We start from the raw sequence: 20764 nt of genomic DNA, 5'->3' as shown, positions 1-20764 counted from the left end.
GACCTGCGGTGTGGAGTCTAATTCCGCAGCATGTCAATTTATGCTGCGCTTCATTGCGTTGATTTTCCGTTGCGGGTTTTCCCCACTCAATTCATCGCAGCGTATCAGACCCGTGGGAATACACTCAAACTGGGAAAAACAACTTAATAATAAACGTAATAATATATACACATAAAATACCTGCCCAAAAAAAACGTTCCCCCTGCCAATCATTGGCTAAACGCTAGCTCTGACCCAATTACACTAAAATAGACATGTAATATTTCAAAATTCACGGTGGACAATGGCGATCACAAATAACAGGTCTATTTTAGGGTGAAACTATATTATTACCAGAAAAAAATAGCTGAAATGTAAAAAAGCATATGTTTTTACTATTATATTCAAACTTTGAACCTGGAAATTCTAAAATAGCAAAAAGGATGTGTATAAAAATGATTAAAAAAAGAAACTTGCATTGTCTACGAAAAAAAACATTGCAAAAATCACATCGCTAGCCCAATAAATAAAAAAGTTATAGCCGTTTAACTAACGCGTGCTAAAAATGTCTAAACGGTGTCTGGTCCTGAAGGATCAAAATAGCCCGGTCCTGAATGGGTTAAGGCCAACAAAGGCCTGGTTGTTAATAAATGAGATAAATGCTTTGCACTCATGAAGAAAGTATATTTTTTATATACCTTGACAACTTGCAGCCTAAGTTTATTAGCCATAAAATGGCATGCAAATACCATTTATGATATCGCTTTGTTAATTGTATATCTGTGCAAAAGACGCTATATAGAAAATCCGTTGTCTTAAAAACATAGACAGGAAGCAGCCATAAATGTCAGCTGCCAGCATTTAGGCAGGTGGATCGTGAGATGTATTTGATTACCACAAAGCATTGCCGGATACTCAGGACTGTCACTTGTGGGTCATGGATATTGTCAAGTTGATGGATTTGAGTTTTCTGACAAGCAAAGAGCAGGCAATCATTCAAGAAGTATTAAAAAGAGATGCAAACCTGAGAAAGCGGGAGGAGAAGAGAATAAGGTAAGTGCGTTATGTTTTTTTAAAACATTGAATTGTATTCCTTATGAGACAGGCACCATGAATGTTACTTAATTCCATGTAAGTGAAGTGGATCCCTTCATCAATATTAAATCTTGATATTTCAGCTGACCTGTGTGCTTTTATATTTTGTTTTAATTCTGGGAAAATTGCATAGAAAATATAAAACTCCACGTGTGAGCACAGCTTCAGACAGAAATCACACATGCAATTTTTCCTCACTACATTTCCTTCCTTTTGGATCCACTCCTGGCTAAAAAACTGCATGAAAAACACAGAAAACTGTGCGTGTGATTCAAATCTATGGCCTGCTTTATACACATGCTTTATTGTTATGGTCTTTTTTTTTTTTTTTTTTCTTTAGTGTCCTTTCGCACTGGCAGTTTCTCAGGCATTTTTGATGTCCTATATATAAGCCTTAGGAGAAAAATTCAGGAAAAACGAAATACCTAGGGCATGCTGCGTTGTTAAAAAATAAAGCCCCCCAATAAGGCCCTAGGCCGCTTTCACACAGGTGTATTTTGCATCGGTATTCGTAAGCCAAAACAAGGGGTGGGTAAGCACGGAAGAAGTACAAATCTTTCCATTATATTTTTGTTTCACTCCTGGTTTTGGCTTAAAAATACTGAGGCAAAATACTGGCGCGTTAAGGTTGTATTCGGACATTGCAGTTGAGGTGCTGTTAATGCCACATGCATTTTAACTGCAATTTTTTACTGCAGTTGTGGTAAACGCATCAAATTGCTGTAAAAACGTGTGCTATTTTATGCGTTTTTTGATGCAGCTTTGTGAACTAAAGTCAGGAGTGAATACAAAAGGGAAAAGTCTTTGAGTCCATTCAGAGGGTGCGGCTCAGGGGCCGTTAAAACTATATTGAAAAACCACATGCAACTGCAATTTAGTGCGGTTTTGTCTTTTCTGCAACCGCATTGAAAAACGCACCATATTGCGGTTTTTAAATGCATTTTTTTTTTTCTTTGCAGTTTTCCATCTCAACCATAACGTCTGAATGTGCCCTTTCCGCTGCACTTTTCACTTCTTTTGGCTCTGCCTGAAAAATTTGCAACAAAATTTAATATGGGAATCTAGCCTTGGGTTGTATTCAGACTTAGCAGTCATGTTGTGGTTTGCCATTTTGCCACAATTTTTTTTGTAGCAAAAAACCCCCACATGACTACTACAACTGAATATTCCATTAGGCTCTTCGACGCTTTTTTCGGCACGTTTTCATGCTGTGGGTTTTGGTGGGATTTTTGTTTTTATTTTTCCACAGCACTAGGCAAATACAATTTGCAAGCGAAAATGCAAGACAAATTGACATGCTGCGGCTTCTAAAAAAAACGCACCACAGGTAAATTTTTGTCCTGGAAAAAATACTGCAGCATGTGCATCAGATTTCCTGGAATCTCCTTGACTATGCTGATACTGTACTACGCGGCAGATTTGCATCATGTAAATCTGCATGTAATACGCATCGTGTTCATTGAGCCTTAGTCTGCCATCCCACATGCTGTTTTGATGCAGCTTTTAAGATGCACAGCCAGAGAGTTTTTCCTGTGTACTTCCTATTGTATCCACTCCTGGCTTTAGATGAAAAACAAAAAAAAAACCTGCATCAAAATGGCATGCCACCTGGTGTACCTGGAACAGTCAGGTACGATCCAATATACGACCAACTGTAGTGTGTGATGGTTGGGCACTGGGGCGACTGCAAGCTAGTGGTATTAGGCTGGGAAAGCCCAAAAACCATGGCCCTTCCCACCCTGGTAATGCTAGTCTGCTGCTACTATGTTGTATTAGGCTAGTTATGAAAAATGTAGGCAACCTCACCGGTTTTATTTTCTAATTATTAATTTATTTAAAGAAACACACAAAAAAACGACGTGGTCGGATAATGGATTGTACTCTTCTCTTCCCGGTACCCCTGGTGGCGGTGGGTACCGGTGTAATTATAAGAGGGGCTTTAGTGTTAGCTTTTTCACCAGCTAAGGGCGGATTTACACGAACATGATTTGCGTCCTTGCAACACGCGTGAATTTCACGCGGGTCGCACGGACCTATGCAAGTCTATGGGGCAGTGCAGACTGTCCGTGATTTTTTCGCAGCGTGAGTCCGCTGCGTAAAACTCACGACAGGTTCTATATTTCGGCGTTTTTCGCGCATCACGCACCCATTGAAGTCAATGGGTGCATGAAAATCAAGCACACCACACGGAAGCACTTCCGTGGGACGCGCGTTATTCGCAAAAGCAGTAAAAACATCCAAACGGAGTGTCATTTATGATAGCGGCTGCGCGAAAAGCACGCAGCCGCGCACCATATGAACATAACACACGGAGCTGTTAAGTGCCTTTTGCGCACGCAAAACGCCGCGTTTTTTGCGCACGCAAAACGCACACGCTCGTGTAAATCCGCCCTTGCACGAACCTCACGAGCCTTAGTAATTGTTTCTGTCAATCAGATAGCGGCCATTACGAAGGCAGTAGTAATATAGTTAAAAAACATAGACTGATAGAAAAAATATTTTATTGAAATAATGTACCCCCTACACAACCCGTCTTAAACATTTTATTGAAAATAAAAAAAACTCCTTAATCAAAGTAGTCCTCGAATCCGAAGTAGTCCGACAACCGAACTTGTAAAAAAAAAAAACACAAAAAAAGGGCAAAACAATTATTATACTTCCCTTTCCTGGGTCCAGCGCTGGAGCGATGCGAAACTCCTGAAGGCACTGCCCATATATGGATAGTGACGTCAGGAGCAGTGCTGGGGTCCCCATGCAGAGTGTCAGTAGAGGCTTTGCCCTGGGACTCCAACCCTGGGAAAGCTACTGATGTCACTGTCCATATACAGTATATACTCCAGTTCCAGGAAACTCCTGACGTCACTGTCTATATGTGGACAGTGACGTCAGGAGCAGTGCTGGAGTCCCTGGGCAGAGCGCTAGCTGATGCTCTGCTCGGAAAGTCCTGACATCACTATCCATATACGGTGGTCCAGATACTATGCCTGGACCACTGCTGACTGAACCTCCTCACACATGTACTTCGTGTCACTAGGAGGAGAGAAGGATTGGGGGAGGCAGGAACCCTTTTTAACGGATGGCATCCAAGTGACGGACATTTTTTATACAGCCCCATTGACCTGTATGGGAGCCGTGTGGTGGTCAGAACGGGCCAAAATAGAACACCTCCTATTTTTTGACGGCCCGGTAAAACAGGCTGTTAAAAAAATCGGCGGTATGAATAGCCCCATTGGGGTTAACAGATCTTAATGCAGCTGTGTGACGGCTGTTAATAAAATGGCTGTCAAACGCCCAATAAAAGCGTAAATAAGGCCTATGGGTCCATTCACACGTTTTTGTGTTAAACTGCGGCTAGAACTGCATTGAAGAAATTCATCTGAAAATGCGGTTCTCTGATGCAATTTTTCAATGCGGCTCTAACCGCACCTCAACTACAATGTGTGATCGGACCCTTACTTAAATGGCACTTTTTTTTTTGTCAGAATTTTTGTTTTTTAAAAATGCAGAATTGGTGGCACAAATCACGAAAAAAACCTCAATGCGTGAACAAGGCCTCAATACTTTTTTCCCTTTTGTATCAATTGCTGTATTTGGCTAAACATTTTTTTATCAAACTGCACGTGTGAGACAGCAAATTGCAATAAATCGTTAACAAACGTGTAAGGCCCTGTTCATAACGTGTTGTTTTGTTGACGTTTTATCATGTACATTGGGAAAGCTCCTGACCTAGGGTTTGTCCACACATAGCGGAATTGCTGCGTATTTTCCGTCTGGAATTGTGGACGGAACATACGCAGCAGAATACAGTAGCAGCAAAGTGAGTAAGATCTTACAAATCTCATCCACACGCTGCGTAAATAATCCGACCAGAAATTGACCTGCCGTGCGTATTTTTTGTACTGCGGCATGTCAGTTCTCGCTTCTGAAAGTGGACTGAATTGCTGTGTATTTCAGAGGAGATGTCGCCATGCCCCAACATTGAGAAAAACGCAGCAAAATGCGTACTGTTTTCTGCAGTAAAAAAATGCAGGAAATGGTGCGTTTTTGTCGAAGTGGAAATTCTGCCACTTTCAATGGAACTGCTGGCCGGCGTTCCACGAGCGTGTGCGTATTGCGTGCGCAAAAGGTACTTAACAGCTCTGTGTGTCATCACCATATGATGCGCGGCTGCGTGATTTTCGCTCAGCCGTCATCATGATGAGACTCTGTTTGTATGTTTGTAAACAGAAAAGCACGTGGTGCTTTTCTGTTTTCATTTATACTTTTTACTGCTGTTGCGCGAATCACACGAGTCACACGGAAGTGCTTGTGCTGTGACTTCAATGGGTGTGCGAACAACGCACAAATATAGGACATGTCGTGAGTTTTACACGCTGCGTGAAAGTCACGGACAGTCTGCACGGCCCCATAGACTAACATAGGTCTGTGCGATGCGTGTGAAAATCACGCGCGTTGCACGGACGTATATCACGTTCGTCTAAATAAGCCCTGAGAGTGGACAAGCACTAAATGTGTCCAAACCGTCCTATTGTTCTCAGTCTGGCTGTGAAAATCGGCAGCACAGCCCTTTAGGCCCCATGCACACAACTGTAAAAAAATCTCCATTATTGCTGACCGTAATGTAGTTCTATTGGCCGCGGACGCCTTTCCATATGGCTATGGATAGGTGTCCGTGCCGTAGAACTGCACCGCAAAAATAATAGAACATGTCCTATCTTTTGCGTTTTATGGGCCATGCTCCCATAATTTGTATGTGATCACGGGCTGAAAATGCAGGCTGTGGCCGTGATTACGGGCACGGTCGTGTGAATGAGGCCTTAAAATATATTTTTCCAGTACATCCCTCATGACAGCACTACAGGAGGTTGCCCTATTGACCTCTGTAGGGACAGAGAGGTTAAAAGGCCCCTCCCACCACCCACTTGCCAGTGTTCTTCCTGTCCCCACAGGGTCAGGAGCAGAGAGACGTCGCTCCTGTGTTACTGCAGGAAAAAACTCGGGCAGGGGGCAAGATTGGGGAGTCCGTGCACTCTCCCTTCTCTTCCCCCTAAAGCCTAGGCTAAAACCCCTCGAGCGAGAGGTCCCTTAGCTCCCACCCTAAGACACCTACCAGAGGAATCCTAGGCAGGGTTCGGGTAGAGTGTGGGGGTTGGGGATTCCCAAGCAGGCTTCGGCCTGGCCGCGTGACCAGGCGGGGACCGGCAGCTCCATAAGTTTCTGGACGCATCGGCAGGGATCCTCGCTGCGCCGCATAGCAAGCCTCAGTCGCCGGCTATGGCGGCTGTACTCCAACGAATAGCCGACTGGAAATTACGTCGGGCTACTTCCGGTCCGCGGCCATCTTGGAAGGCGGGAAATTCAAAACGCCCGCATTAAAGGGACACACACAGGTATGTAGTTAGAGCTGATATAACTAACTTGGATTATTTTTGTGGATTGCATATTGCATTGCCTCTTACCTGTCGCGGTATGGAACTTCCTCGTCCTGATGGAACTCCAGATATGTCCCAGGGTCACGTGAGTCTCACCCTTGGGGTAAGAGTTTTGACTTCTTATGTATGCACACCATACTTTACCTACCTTCTGTTTTCTCTAGGATAAAGATTCCTCTCCGAGACAAACTGATAAAAAGAAGGTTAAAAAATGTGCGACTTGTGCAAAAAAATTGCCAGAGTCACATAGGAAACTATTGTGTCAGGATTGTATAGCCAAAATACTAAAGGAGGAACAACCAAGGTTCATGTCTGAACTTAGGGCTATGATTCGTGAAGAAGTGAGTCAGTCAGTAGCCTCCCTCGCCCCTCCTCAAGAAACTCCCTCTCACTCCCGGGCAAAAAGACCACGGATGGAAGTGGATCAAAAATATTGTCCTCCCTCTCAGGGGTCTGACTCGGAGCAGGAGTGTTATTACCTATCGGAGGGTGAGTTAGAAGAAGGAGAGGAACCTTTGCCTTCAACTTCTTCCAGTCAAGAGAAAAAAATGTTCTTCTCTTCCGAGATGTCTGATACCTTAATTCAGGCAATACGGGAAACCATGGATATTCCCGAAGTAGACCAACCACATACCATCCAGGATGAGATGTTTGGAGGTCTAACGGAAAAAGAAAACAAAGGTTTTTCCGGTGAACGAAAATCTCAAAAGAATGGTGACAACTGAATGGGAAGATTCAGAAAAAAGGCTCTTCATTTCAAGAGATTTTCAAAACAGACTTCTCTTTGATCCAGTAGACACTAAACTTTGGGATGAGATCCCAAAAGAAGATGTCCCAGTAGCCAGGGTTGCTAAAAAAACCGCAATCCCTTTTGAAGATTCCTCGCAGTTGAAGGACGCCATGGACCGAAAGGCAGACGGGCTACTGAAAAGAGCGTGGGAATCTTCCTCTGCTTTGATCTCGACTAATGTCGCGGCCACATCCGTAGCAAGAGCAATGTTTATATGGTTAAACCAGCTGGAGACCCATTTGATGATGAAGACATCACGACAAGATCTATTAGAATCTCTACCCTTACTAAAGATGGCAACCGGATTCTTGGTAGACGCTTCAGCGGAATCTATTAGATTTGCTGCCAGGAATGGGGCTCTCTCAAATGCTGCTAGAAGAGCATTATGGCTCAAAATGTGGTCAGGAGATACGAAGTCCAAGAACAAATTGTGTTCTATCCCGTTTAAAGGGTCTCTGATGTTCGGTCCTCTCCTTGATAACATGCTGGAGAATGCAGCAGATAGGAAAAAGATGTTTCCTGAAGAGAAACCAAAAAAACCCCCTCAGTTTGGGAGGTTTCACCAACAGAGGGATCCTACCTTTCAGAACTACAGCGGGAAAGGGAAGTCCGGTCGCTGGAGTTACCCCAAAGGGAAAAGGGGTCGAGGATATCTCCTTAACCCCAATAATTCATTCCAGCCCTCAAAGCAATGACGCCAAGAGCGTATGAGGAAGACTCCTACAATTTTATCCCAAATGGTCGAGAATAACCCAGAACCCCTGGGTTCTAAAGATCATAGAAGAAGGGTACAAAATATAATTTTTCTCCATTCCTCCAGAGAAATTTCTAATAACCCAGTACCAAGCAAAAGACCTTCATCAAATCCTTATCCAGTACGTCCAGAAACTACTCCAATTGAGAGCCATTTCTCCAGTTCCCCACAACGAAATATGCAAAGGCCACTATTCAAAAATTTTCTTAGTCCAAAAACCAAACGGTTCCTACAGGACAATAATCAACCTGAAGGTCCTAAACAAGTGGGTGAAATATCGAAAATTGAAGATGGAGTCTATCAGATCGACTATTCCTCTAATAAGGGAAGAGGCATCAATGTGTACGATCGATTTTAAAGGATGCGTATTATCACATTCCTATCCACCCCGCGTACCAGAGATTCCTCAGATTCGCAATTCAGGACGGTCCTTCCATTCACCACTTCCAGTTTGTCTGCCTCCCCTTCGGCATTTCCTCCGCCCCCAGAATTTTTACAAAAATTATGGCAGAGATCATGGCATTCGTAAGAAGTCAGGGTATAGTAATTATCCCATATCTAGACTACTTCTTGTTGACGGCAGATACTCCGTCTATCTTAGACAGTCATCGGTCACAGGTTCTTTCCCTACTACAGGAATTGGGATGGATAATCAACTTTCAGAAGTCGAGTCTTCCTCCCCAAAAACAGAAGGTCTTCTTAGGAGTACTGCTAGACTCCTCCCTTCAACATTCCTTCCTCCCAAGAGAGAAACAAATACTCCTACTGGCAGAAGTAAGGACATTTTGGGGGAAAGACGCCTGTTCCATAAGGGAATGTATGCGGATGTTGGGAATGATGACGTCTTGCATCCAATTTATTCCATGGAGTCAATTTCACTCCAGACCCTTACAGAATCTGATCTTGTCCCAGTGGGATCGAAAACAGAACTCCCTGAATTCAAGAATTCAAATTTCCGAGACTGTGAAATCATCCCTCCTGTGGTGGCTCTGCACAAACAACATAGACAAGGGAGTCCCTGGAGAATGGTCCCTAAACAGGGAAGTCTTTCTGTCCTTAACCCGAAGTTGGGGTTATCCACAAATAGACCTGTTTGCCACGAGGAAAAACTCCCAAGTAGAGACATTCTTCTCCCTAAATCTCAGAGACAACCCATTGGGAGTAGATGCATTGTCCCAAACCTGGGGCATGGATCTGGCCTATGCCTTTCCTCCAATACCAATGGTATTAAGAAAAATCCAGGAAGATTTGACAAAGCTCATCATTATTCTTCCCTATTGGCCAAAAAGAAGTTGGTTTCCAATCGTAAAATACCTAGTGTTGGAAGACCCTATCATGCTCCCAATCAGGGAGAATCTTCTCTCCCAGGGTCCCTTATTCTTTCAGGGAATAGAAACTCTGAAATTGTCAGCCTGGATCCTGAAAGGCAGATCTTGAGGAACCACGGTCTGTCAGATGAGGTAATTTCAACTATCTTATCAAGTCATAAAGAAGTTACCTCAAAAATCTATCAAATAATTTGGAAGACATTCTGTTCCTGGTATGGAGACCCAGGACCAGACCCCTTTTCTCCCAACATCGTGAAAATCCTAGATTTTTTACAATCGGGATTCAAAAAAGGGCTTAGCCCTAGTACCTTTAAAAGTACAGATTTCAGCTTTAGGAAATTTTTTTAATACTCCCCTGGCTGAACATCGGTGGATCAGAAGATTCACTCAAGCGGTCTCTAAACTGAAACCTTCCCTAAAGAAATCAGTTCCTACCTGGGATTTGAATGTAGTGTTAACGACTCTTTGTGAGCCCCCCTTTGAGCCGCTCGACACCATTAGTATGCACTTTTTAACTCTAAAAGCTGCATTCTTAGTCGCTATTACTTCAGCAAGAAGGATTGGAGAAATCCAATCTCTGTCAGTCATAGAACCGTACCTAAAAGTACAAGAGAATAAGATCATCCTAAAGCTGGATCCTTCCTTTATTCCAAAGGTATCTACTGCTTTCCATCGAGAACAATAAATAATTCTACCTTCCTTTTATCCAGATACAAAAAACCAACAAGAAGAAAAATTCCATTGCCTGGATGTCAGGCGAACAATTCTTCTTCAGTATCTGGATAGAACCTCCTCCTGGAGACAAGATAAAAATCTATTTGTCCTGTTTGGGGGAAAGAATAGAGGAAAGAAAGGCTCTCTAGCGAGATGGGTAAAAACTACCATACAAGAAGCCTACAAGTCCCAAGGACTATGTGCCCCACAAGGCATCAGAGCCCATTCAACGAGGGCAGTTTCGGCATCCTGGGCAGAAAGAGAAGCCTCTATGGACCAAATCTGCAGAGCTGCCACTTGGTCAAGCCATCATACGTTTTGCAAACATTATAGGCTCGATGTTCTGTCCGATACGGATTTAAGTTTTGGACGGAAAGTCCTTCAATCCGTAGTCCCGCCCTGAGCATTATAATCTGGTATTGCTCCTGTAGTGCTGTCATGAGGGATGTACTGGAAAATAGGAATTAGACCTACCGGTAATTGTATTTCCAGGAATCCATCATGACCGCACTCTTACATTCCCTCCCTTATTGAATTCTGATTTGTGCAAGTAACATGTCAGTTATTATCCCTAGAAATAAAATAGGGTTGCATCCATCCTGGTGTATTAATTGAAAAACACTGGCAAGTGGGTGGTGGGAGGGGCCTTTTAACCTGTCTTCCTGTCCCTACAGAGGTCAATAGGGCAACCTCCTGTAGTGCTGTCATGATGGATTCCTGGAAATACAATTACCGGTAGGTCTAATTGCTATTTTTTAGTGCATTATGTATTTGTCTGTGGATTTTCGGTGCAGAAAAATTAGTAGTAAATCCACACGCTGCAGTATTATGGCTCTGTTTTGTGGCTGCCATAAAGCTACATAGGGATTCTATCAGGTTTTTTTTTTTTTGTTTTTTTTACGAATTCTGTACAAACCTGACAGAAAAAACCTGTTTGCACTCTGTGTATGGAGGATTTCTCCCCTAGAAGCACTATATCTCCCTGTGTACGGGCCCAGTGAAGTCTGTACAGCAGTGCACGGAAGCCATGCGGGTGGGTACTAAGCAGCTGTACGGCCTTCATGCACTGCCATCCAGGCTCCATGCTGGAGTGCATGAACTCTAAGGGTAGGTTCACATGCTAAACAAAAACTGGCTGTAAAATACAGAGTTTTCAAGGGAAAACTGCCTCTGATTTTCAGCTGTTTCTTATGCATCAAGCGTTTTTTGATGCGTTTTTTTTACGGACATTTTTGCAGCTGTTTTTCTATTGACACAATGAAAAACGGCTCCAAAAACGGCTCTGTGATTCAAGCAACAGTTGCTAAAGAAATGCTGAGAAAAAGAAAAACACCTCCTTCAGCGTTTTTTGCTGACATAGAAAACGCGTGACATCCGCGCGTAAAAAAACGCAGACGCGCACTGTACATTGATGTCACGCGGAAATGGAATGCAAGAAAAATGCATTTTTTTACGTGTGCAAAACGTACACGTTCATGTGATTAATGCCTAAGGAAGAGAATTATAGCGTTAAATTGGAAATCATACTGAAAAGTAATGAACTCGCGTGCATGACCTTTAGGCCTAAATCACACGAGCGAGTCCAGAACGCAGCATTTTTCCTGCGTTGCAGTTTCGTGTAGCATCTGTCTACGGTGCGCGTCTGCATTTTTTTTTTTACGTGCGTATGTCACGTTTTTTTTACATTGGCAAAAAAAAACTGAAGGGGTTTTATTTTTTTACTCATTATTTCTTTAACTGGTGTGTGAAAAACACGGACCGCACACAGATGACGTGTTTTTTTTCATACACCGATTGACTTAAATGGGTTGCGTGATGCGCAAAAAACGCACAAGAATAGGACATGCAGTGGACACATGCTGCGTAAAAAAAACACAATGTCTGAATGGCCCCATTAAATTGCATAGGAACGTGTGACGGTCGTTGTTTTAACGTGTATAACACGGATGTGAAATAGGCTCGTGTGAATAAGCTCTTAAAGGAAAGACTCTTTTGATCCTGCCCCAGTTTTGGCAAAAAAAAATAAAAATAGCATTTAACTGTTACACAAAAACTGCACTAAACCCTATCAGGATGGGAGTTGTTTTTTTTTCAGTAGTACTGAGGGGGAGGTCTGGTCTTGTAGCTCTATTTGATTATGCTGTTCCTTCAACTCCTCACTGACATCTGATAGATAGATATATCTCTTGGAAGTAGGGTGGGGGGCTGTGGAGCGGCCTGAGTGCCCTCCATAGAAAAAGCATGTCGGCTGTGTGTAACGAGCGGAATTTCGTGTAACCCCCTTCGATCTGCACAGTTACAAACAGGGGGCAGTCCCTTCTGATGTTTGCAGGGTGCCAATGGTTAGCATGGCAGCCTGGGGCCTAATAAAGGCCCCCAGGTCTGCCATCTTTGTATTCCTATGAAGCCCTACGTCTGGCAGCGGTCCATAGGAGATCGTCAGTATAACAATATACTACAATACATCAGTATTGCAGTATATGCAAGCGATCCAATGATTGCTGGTTCAAATCCCCTCTGGGGCTTGTGAAAAAAAGCTAAATATAGTTAAACTTTTTACATTAATATATAAAAAACATATTAATTTGAAAAAATTTCCCATTCTCCCCCAAGCACAATGTAAACAAAATAACTTATCGCCACGTCCGTAAAAGTCCGAATTACTACGATACAACATTATTTAACCAGCACGGCGAATGCCGTAAAAAAACATAAAAAAATAAATGTGTGTATGTGTGTGTGTGTGTATATATATATATATATATATATATATATATATATAAATACACTACCGTTCAAAAGTTTAGGGTTACCTAGAAATTTCCTTCTTTTTGAAAGAAAAGCACAGTTTTTTTTTCAATGAAGTTAACATTAGGTTAATCAGAAATACTCTATACATTGTTAATGTGCTACATGACTATTCTAGCTGCAAACTTCTGGTGTATAGAGGCCCATTTCCAGCAACCATCACTCCAGTGTTCTAATGGTACATTGTGTTTGCTAACTGTGTTAGAAGGCTAATGGATGATTAGAAAACACTTGAAAACCCTTGTGCAATTATGTTAGCACCGCTGTAAACAGTTTTGCTGTTTAGAGGAGCTATAAAACAGCCTTCCTTTTGAGCTAGTTGAGAATCTGGAGCATTACATTTGTGGGTTCGATTAAACTCCAAATGGCTAGAAAAAGAGAGCTTTCATGTGAAACTCGACAGTCTATTCTTGTTCTTAGAAATGAAGGCTATTCCATGCGAGAAATTGCCAAGAAACTGAAGATTTCCTACAACCGTGTGTACTACTCCCTTCAGAGGACAGCACACACAGGCTCTAACCAGAGTAGAAAGAGAAGTGGGAGGCCCCGCTGCACAACTGGGCAACAAGACAAGTACATTAGAGTCTCTAGTTTGAGAAATAGAAGCCTCACAGGTCCTCAACTGGCAGCTTCATTAAATAGTACCCGCAAAACGCCAGTGTCAACGTCTACAGTGAAGAGGCGACTCCGGGATGCTTGCCTTCAGGGCAGAGTGGCAAAGAAAAAGCCATATCTGAGACTGGCTAATAAAAGGAAAAGATTAATATGGGCAAAAGCACACAGACATTGGACAGAGGAAGATTGGAAAAAAGTGTTATGGACAGACGAATCAAAGTTTGAGGTGTTTGGATCACATAGAAGAACATTTGTGAGACACAGAACAACTGAAAAGATGCTGGAAGAGTGCCTGACGCCATCTGTCAAGCATGGTGGAGGTAATGTGATGGTCTGGGGTTGCTTTGGTGCTGGTAAAGTGGGAGATTTGTACAAGGTAAATGGGATTTTGAATAAGGAAGGCTATCACTCCATTTTGCAACGCCATGTCATACCCTGTGGACAGCGCTTGATTGGAGCCAATATCCTCCTACAACAGGACAATGACCCTAAGCACACCTCCAAATTATGCAAGAACTATTTAGGGAAGAAGCAGGCAGCTGGTATTCTATCTGTAATGGAGTGGCCAGCGCAGTCACCAGATCTCAACCCCATAGAGCTGTTGTGGGAGCAGCTTCACCGTATGGTACGCAAGAAGTGCCCATCAAGGTAATCCAACTTGTGGGAGGGGCTTCTGGAAGCATGGGGTGAAATTTCTCCCGATTACCTCAGCAAATTAAGAGCTAGAATGCCAAAGGTCTGCAATGCTGTAATTGCTGCAAATGGAGCATTCTTTGACGAAAGCAAAGTCTGAAAGAGGAAATTATTATTTCAAATAAAAATCATTATTTCTAACCTTGTCAATGTCTTGACTATATTTTCTAGTCATTTTGCAACTCATTTGATAAATATAAGTGTGAGTTTTCATGGAAAACACAAAATTGTCTGGGTGAACCCAAACTTTTGAACGGTAGTGTGTATGTATGTATGTATGTGTGTATGTATATATACAGTGGAGGAAATAAGTATTTGATCCCTTGCTGATTTTGTAAGTTTGCCCACTGTCAAAGTCATGAACAGTCTAGAATTTTTAGGCTAGGTTAATTTTACCAGTGAGAGATAGATGATATAAAAAATATAAATGAAAATCACATTGTCAAAATTATATTTATTTGCATTGTGCACAGAGAAATAGGTATTTGATCCCCTACCAACCATTAAGAGTTCAGCATCCTCCAGACCAGTTACACGATCCAAATCAACTTGGTGCCTGCATTAAAGACAGCTGTCTTAAATGGTCACCAGTATAAAAGACTCCTGACCACAGACTCAATTAATCAGTCTGACTCTAACCTCTACAACATGGGCAAGACCAAAGAGCTTTCTAAGGATGTCAGGGACAAGATCATAGACCTGCTCAAGGCTGGAATGGGCTACAAAACCATAAGTAAGACGCTGGGTGTGAAGGAGACAACTGTTGGTGCAATAGTAAGAAAATGGAAGACATACAAAATGACTGTCAATCGACATCGATCTGGGGCTCCATGCAAAATCTCACCTCGTGGGGTATCCTTGATCCTGAGGAAGGTGAGAGCTCAGCCGAAAACTACATGGGGGGAACTTGTTAATGATCTCAAGGCAGCTGGGACCACAGTCACCAAGAAAACCATTGGTAACACATTACGCCGTAATGGATTAAAATCCTGCAGTGCCTGCAAGGTCCCCCTGCTCAAGAAGGCACATGTACAGGCCCCGTCAGAAGTTTGCAAATGAACATCTGGATGATTCTGAGAGTGATTGGGAGAAGGTGCTGTGGTCAGATGAGACTAAAATTGAGCTCTTTGGCATTAACTCAACTCGCTGTGTTTTGGAGGAAGAGAAATGCTGCCTATGACCCAAAGAACACCGTCCCCACTGTCAAGCATGGAGGTTGAAACATTCTGTTTTGGGAGTGTTTCTCTGCTAAGGGCACAGGACTACTTCACCGCATCAATGGGAGAATGGATGGAGCCATGTACCGTCAAATCCTGAGTGACAACCTCCTTCCCTCCACCAGGACATTAAAAATGGCTCGTGGCTGGGTCTTCCAGCACGAGAACGACCCGAAACATACAGCCAAGGCAACAAAGGAGTGGCTCAAAAAGAAGCACATTAAGGTCATGGAGTGGCCTAGCCAGTCTCCAGACCTTAATCCCATCGAAATCTTATGGAGGGAGCTGAAGATCCGAGTTGCCAAGCGACAGCCTCGAAATCTTAATGATTTACAGATGATCTGCAAAGAGAAGTGGGCCAAAATTCCATCTAACATGTGTGCAAACCTCATAAACTACAAAAAACGTCTGACTGCTGTACTTGCCAACAAGGGTTTTGCCACCAAGTATTAAGTCTTGTTTGCCAAAGGGATCAAATTCTTATTTCTCTGTGCACAATGCAAATAAATATATAGAATTTTGACAATCTGATTTATTATTTTTTTTATTTTTTATATATAATCTATCTCTCACTGGGAAAATTAACCTAGCCTAAAAATTCTAGACTGTTCATGTCTTTGACAGTGGGCAAACTTACAAAATCAGCAAGGGATCAAATACTTATTTCCTCCACTGTATATATAATGTGTGTGTGTGTGTGTGTGTGTGTGTGCAAAATGATCGCAGCACTCCAAAAGTTGATTACATACAAAGATATGGTTTATTATTCCATGTTCAATGTCCAGCTGTGCTTCAGTCCTCTCGCAGGACCTTACTCAAGGTGTGTGTGTGTGTGTGTGTGTGTGTGTGTGTGTGTGTGTGTGTGTGTGTGTGTATATACATACGCGCCAGAATTATTATTTTTTTTTAATCCCTTCGTTTCCCTCAAAGTCTTGAACCCCAAAATGGTACCAACGGAAACAGCTCGTCCCCCCCCCCCTCCAAAAAAAAGCCCTCCTACCGGTCAATCGATGGGGAAAAAAAAAAGTTATGGTGACAAAACACAAATTTTATTTATTTATTTTTTCCCCCATTTTTAAAAAAAATATATGTCTGGTATGGCAGGTATCGTATTGACCCACAGAATAACGTTAGCATGTGTTTTTTTTACACAAATAATTTAGGCATTGCTGTGTTTTTTTTCCCCCGTTTCCTAGTATATTATATTGTACAATAAATGGTGCCGTGAAAATCTACAGCTCGTTATGCAAAAAAACAAGACCTCATACGGCTATATAGATGGCAAAATTAAAAAAGTTCTGGCTTTTGTTATGTGGGGAGAAAAAAATGAAAGTGAAAATCTGAAAAATGTCTGCGGCGTAAAGGGGTTAAGGGATAGGACCATTTTGTATCGTTTTTATTTTAGTAAAAAATTTGCAAAAATTGGTTGAAGGCAAAGGCATTAAATCTAATTTATTTGGTAATTTCTTATTTATGTTCTTGTCACCTCACCAAGCAGACACCAGGTCGCCAAGTGAAATTGCACAATGTGTTTGCTAATTTCACAAGACCATTTAATTTCGCTCCATGCATCAGATAATTGTCAAGTGGAATATCAAGATGGAATAAAAACGTTTATTTTTTTCTGTTTAAAAATCTCTGTCCTATTTCTTATGCAAGAGTGCTCATTTTTCACATATAACTTCTCTCATGCTGACTAGATATAAATTGCTTGTGGGATTAGACTGATACAATTCTTCATATTAATGTTAGCATTAGCCTTGCTAAATGTGACAAATTCCAAAGGGATATGGCACACACTGTTTATCCTTCTTCTTTCCAATTTTTTTATTTTTTTTCTTCTTAACTAAGCTATTCCTTCCTGCTCTATGCATTTGAAGTGCACTCCAGTCGTTGTATTAGAAGTGTTCTTTTCTGCTTTTTTACGTGTTCATGCAATGTCAGAATAGAGTTCCATCAAGAAATGAGACTTTCAAACATACCGTAGCTTGTTGAAAATTTGAGGTTCTCTGTTTTACATATTTTGATGACTTTTTTATTTTTTATTTTTTTACTCCATGGGATTACAAAAAAAAAGTAAGTATTACGCTAAAGGTTTTCTTAACACTTTTATGCCCTAAGAATACTAGCAATATAAATGATCAACTATATATGACATAAGAAATGCATGAAGCTGGTGAATACACCTTAACCCCTTCAGGACACAGCCTGCTTTGGCCTTGTGGACGCAGGCGATTTTTTTCAAATCTGACGTGTCACTTTATGTGGTAATAGCTTGGGAATGCTTTTACCTATCCAAGCGATTTTGAGATTGTTTTCTCGTGACATATTGTCCTTTTACGTCTGTGAAAAAATTTGGTCAATAAATTCAGTATTTATTTATAAAAAACACCAAAATTTAGAGAAAATTTGCAAAAAATTTCATTTTTTTTTAAATTTGAATGTATCTGCTGGTAAAACCGATATTAATACCACACACAATAGTCACTAGTTAACATCCCCCATATGTCTACTTTATATTTGAATAGATTTTTGAACGTCCTTTTATTTTTCTAGGATGTTACAAGGCTTAGAACTTTAGCAGCAATTTCTCACATTTTCAAGAAAACTTATTTTTTCATGGACCAGTTCAGTTGTGAAGTGGTTTTGAGGGCCTTATATATTAGAAACTCCCCATAAATCACCCCATTTTAAAAACTTCACCCGTCAAAGTATTCAAAATAGCATTCAGAAAGTTTCTTAACCCTTTGGGCATTTCACAGGAATTAAAGCAACGTAGAGGTGTGATTTACAAATGTAATTTTTTTTGCAGAAATTCATTTGTAATAGAAAAATTTCTGTAACACAGAAGGTTTTACCAGAGAAACACAACTCAATACTTATTGCCCAGATTCTGCAGTTTTTAGAAATATCCAACATGTGGCCCTAGTCTCCTAATGGACTGAAACACAGGCCTCAGAAATAAAGGAGCACCCAGTGGATTTTGAAGCCTCCTTTTTATTACAATATATTTTAAGCTCTAAGTCTGGTTTGAAGAGATCTTGTGGTGCCTAAACAGTGGAAACCCCCAAAAAGTGACCCCATTTTGGAAACTACACCCCTCAAGGAATTTATCTAGTTGTATAGTGAGCATTTTAACCCCACAGGTTTTTTGCTGAATTTATTGGCGTTAGTCTGTGAAAATGAAAATCTACATTTCTTCTGAAGAAACATAGACATTTTTAATTTTTGCAAGGAATAAAGGAGAAAAAGCACCCCAACATTTGTAAAGAAATTTATCCTGATTACGGCAATACCCCATATGTGGTCATAAACTTATATTTGAACACATTACAGCCCTCAGGAGGGAAGGAGCGCCATTTGGGTTTTGGAGCTCAAATTTTGCTATAACGGTTTTCGGTGCCATGTCCCATTTGCAATGCCCTGGAGGGACCAAAACAGCAGAAACCCCCCAAAAGTGACCCCATTCACTATCAGAATCCAAGAGAGCAAATGCCTCTTCAGTGGTATATAACTTGCGTGCCATTTTTGACGTATTTTTTTTTTTTACTTATTTTTTGTAACAGTTTTAATAAAAGTAACAGAAAAAGTCCACTAATCCATTGATCAATAAATTTATGAACAACCCTAAGGCCCTGTTCACACAGAGTTTTTTAAGAGTTTTTCGGCGCAGAAACCGCTCCGCTAAACTCGTCAAAAACCGCCCAAAAATGTCTCCCATTGATTTCAATGGGAGTTGGACGAGCTTTTTTACCGTGAGCAAAAAAAACGCATCGCGGTAAAAAGAAGCGACATGACCTATCTTGAGGCGGTTTCCGCCTCCAAAACCCCATTTCAATCAGTCAGAAGGGTAAAAAATACACCTCGACGAGTGTTTTGCCGAGTTTTTGTCAAACCACTGTGCAAAAAACGTCTGGAGCAGTTTTTGCAAGAGGAATTTTCCTCCTGCAAAAAAACTCAGTGTGAACACAGCCTAACAATGAATCAATGTATTTAGAATTTACATACAATTTAATTTTTTGACGTGTAAAATATATGAAGAGATTTATATAAGTATATGTGTGTATACGTATATATTACATGTATGTATATATCTATATGATGTTATAGATATATAACATCCCTAATTATTAATCTTTAGTATTAACAAATTTCAAATATATGTCTATATATAATATATATTACGTGTGTGTGTGTGTGTGTGTGTGTGTATATATATATATGTGTGTGTGTGTGTGTATATATATATATATATATATATATATAATATAGACGTGTGTATGTGTATATACACACACACACACACACACACACACACACACACACACACACACACACACACACACACACACACACACACACACACACACACACACACACTATAAGCCCTAATTGATTACTAACTAATTAATTTTCCTAGTCTGAGTACTATCTACCTAACAGACTACCTGAACTATAACTAGCTGCCTACACTAAACTATCTATGTGGAGGTGTGTTTTTACAGTCGGTGTGTCTTTATAGACACACAGCAGCTGCTCGGCCCAGCTTCTTCTCCCCCACTGTCTCAGAACGATCTGACAGGGAGGGAGGAGAAACATTGTAACGAACAGCACAGAAAGTTTGTTGCTGCAACAAACTTTGCTGTGAACACCATGATGGCTTTATCATGGTGATCACGTCATCAGGACCGACACCAATCCGGTCCTAATGTCTTCTCTCAGCACTTAGGCTGCTAGTAGCAGCGTGTGCTGAGAGATTCAGAACACAGGGAGAGCGCTGTGCACTCTGTTCTGGCACCACGTGAATTAACGGGCTGCAGGAGAAAAGCCCAGCACGGCAGCCCGTTAATCTACGTGGGCTGGTCGTGAAGGGGTTAAATACTATTATACAACGGTGGCGATACTAATGTGTGCAACTGCAGAGGGCTTAGTGGGTTGGGGGACCGCTGTCACCTTAAAACCGCTTCCTACTGTCTATTAGATTAGATAACAGGGATTGAGGTAATACATTTCAAGGCTCACAATTACTCCTGTGTTTGAGAGAGGGGATGCTCTATGATAGGCTGTTGGGGAGCGAGGGACCCATATACTGCTTTTGCCCCTGCTACAATATGTAAAATCCTGAGGTATAACTAGGGGTGTACAACGAAATCTTAGGGCTATATAGCAAAAGTCAGAATGAGGCCCCAGTAAAAAATATTAAAGAAAATTAAAAATATTGCAACTAAATGAAACCGAACATAATGTATGTGTGTTCTTATAGGAAAAAAGATATGAAAAAATATACAATATACGTCATAGGTGAAAAAATGCATTTCTTTATTATTTTTTATGCCCCA

This window comes from Rhinoderma darwinii, chromosome 4 (genome assembly GCF_050947455.1).
Source record: "Rhinoderma darwinii isolate aRhiDar2 chromosome 4, aRhiDar2.hap1, whole genome shotgun sequence".
NCBI lineage: Eukaryota > Metazoa > Chordata > Amphibia > Anura > Rhinodermatidae > Rhinoderma > Rhinoderma darwinii.
This window is presented reverse-complemented; position numbering follows the sequence as displayed.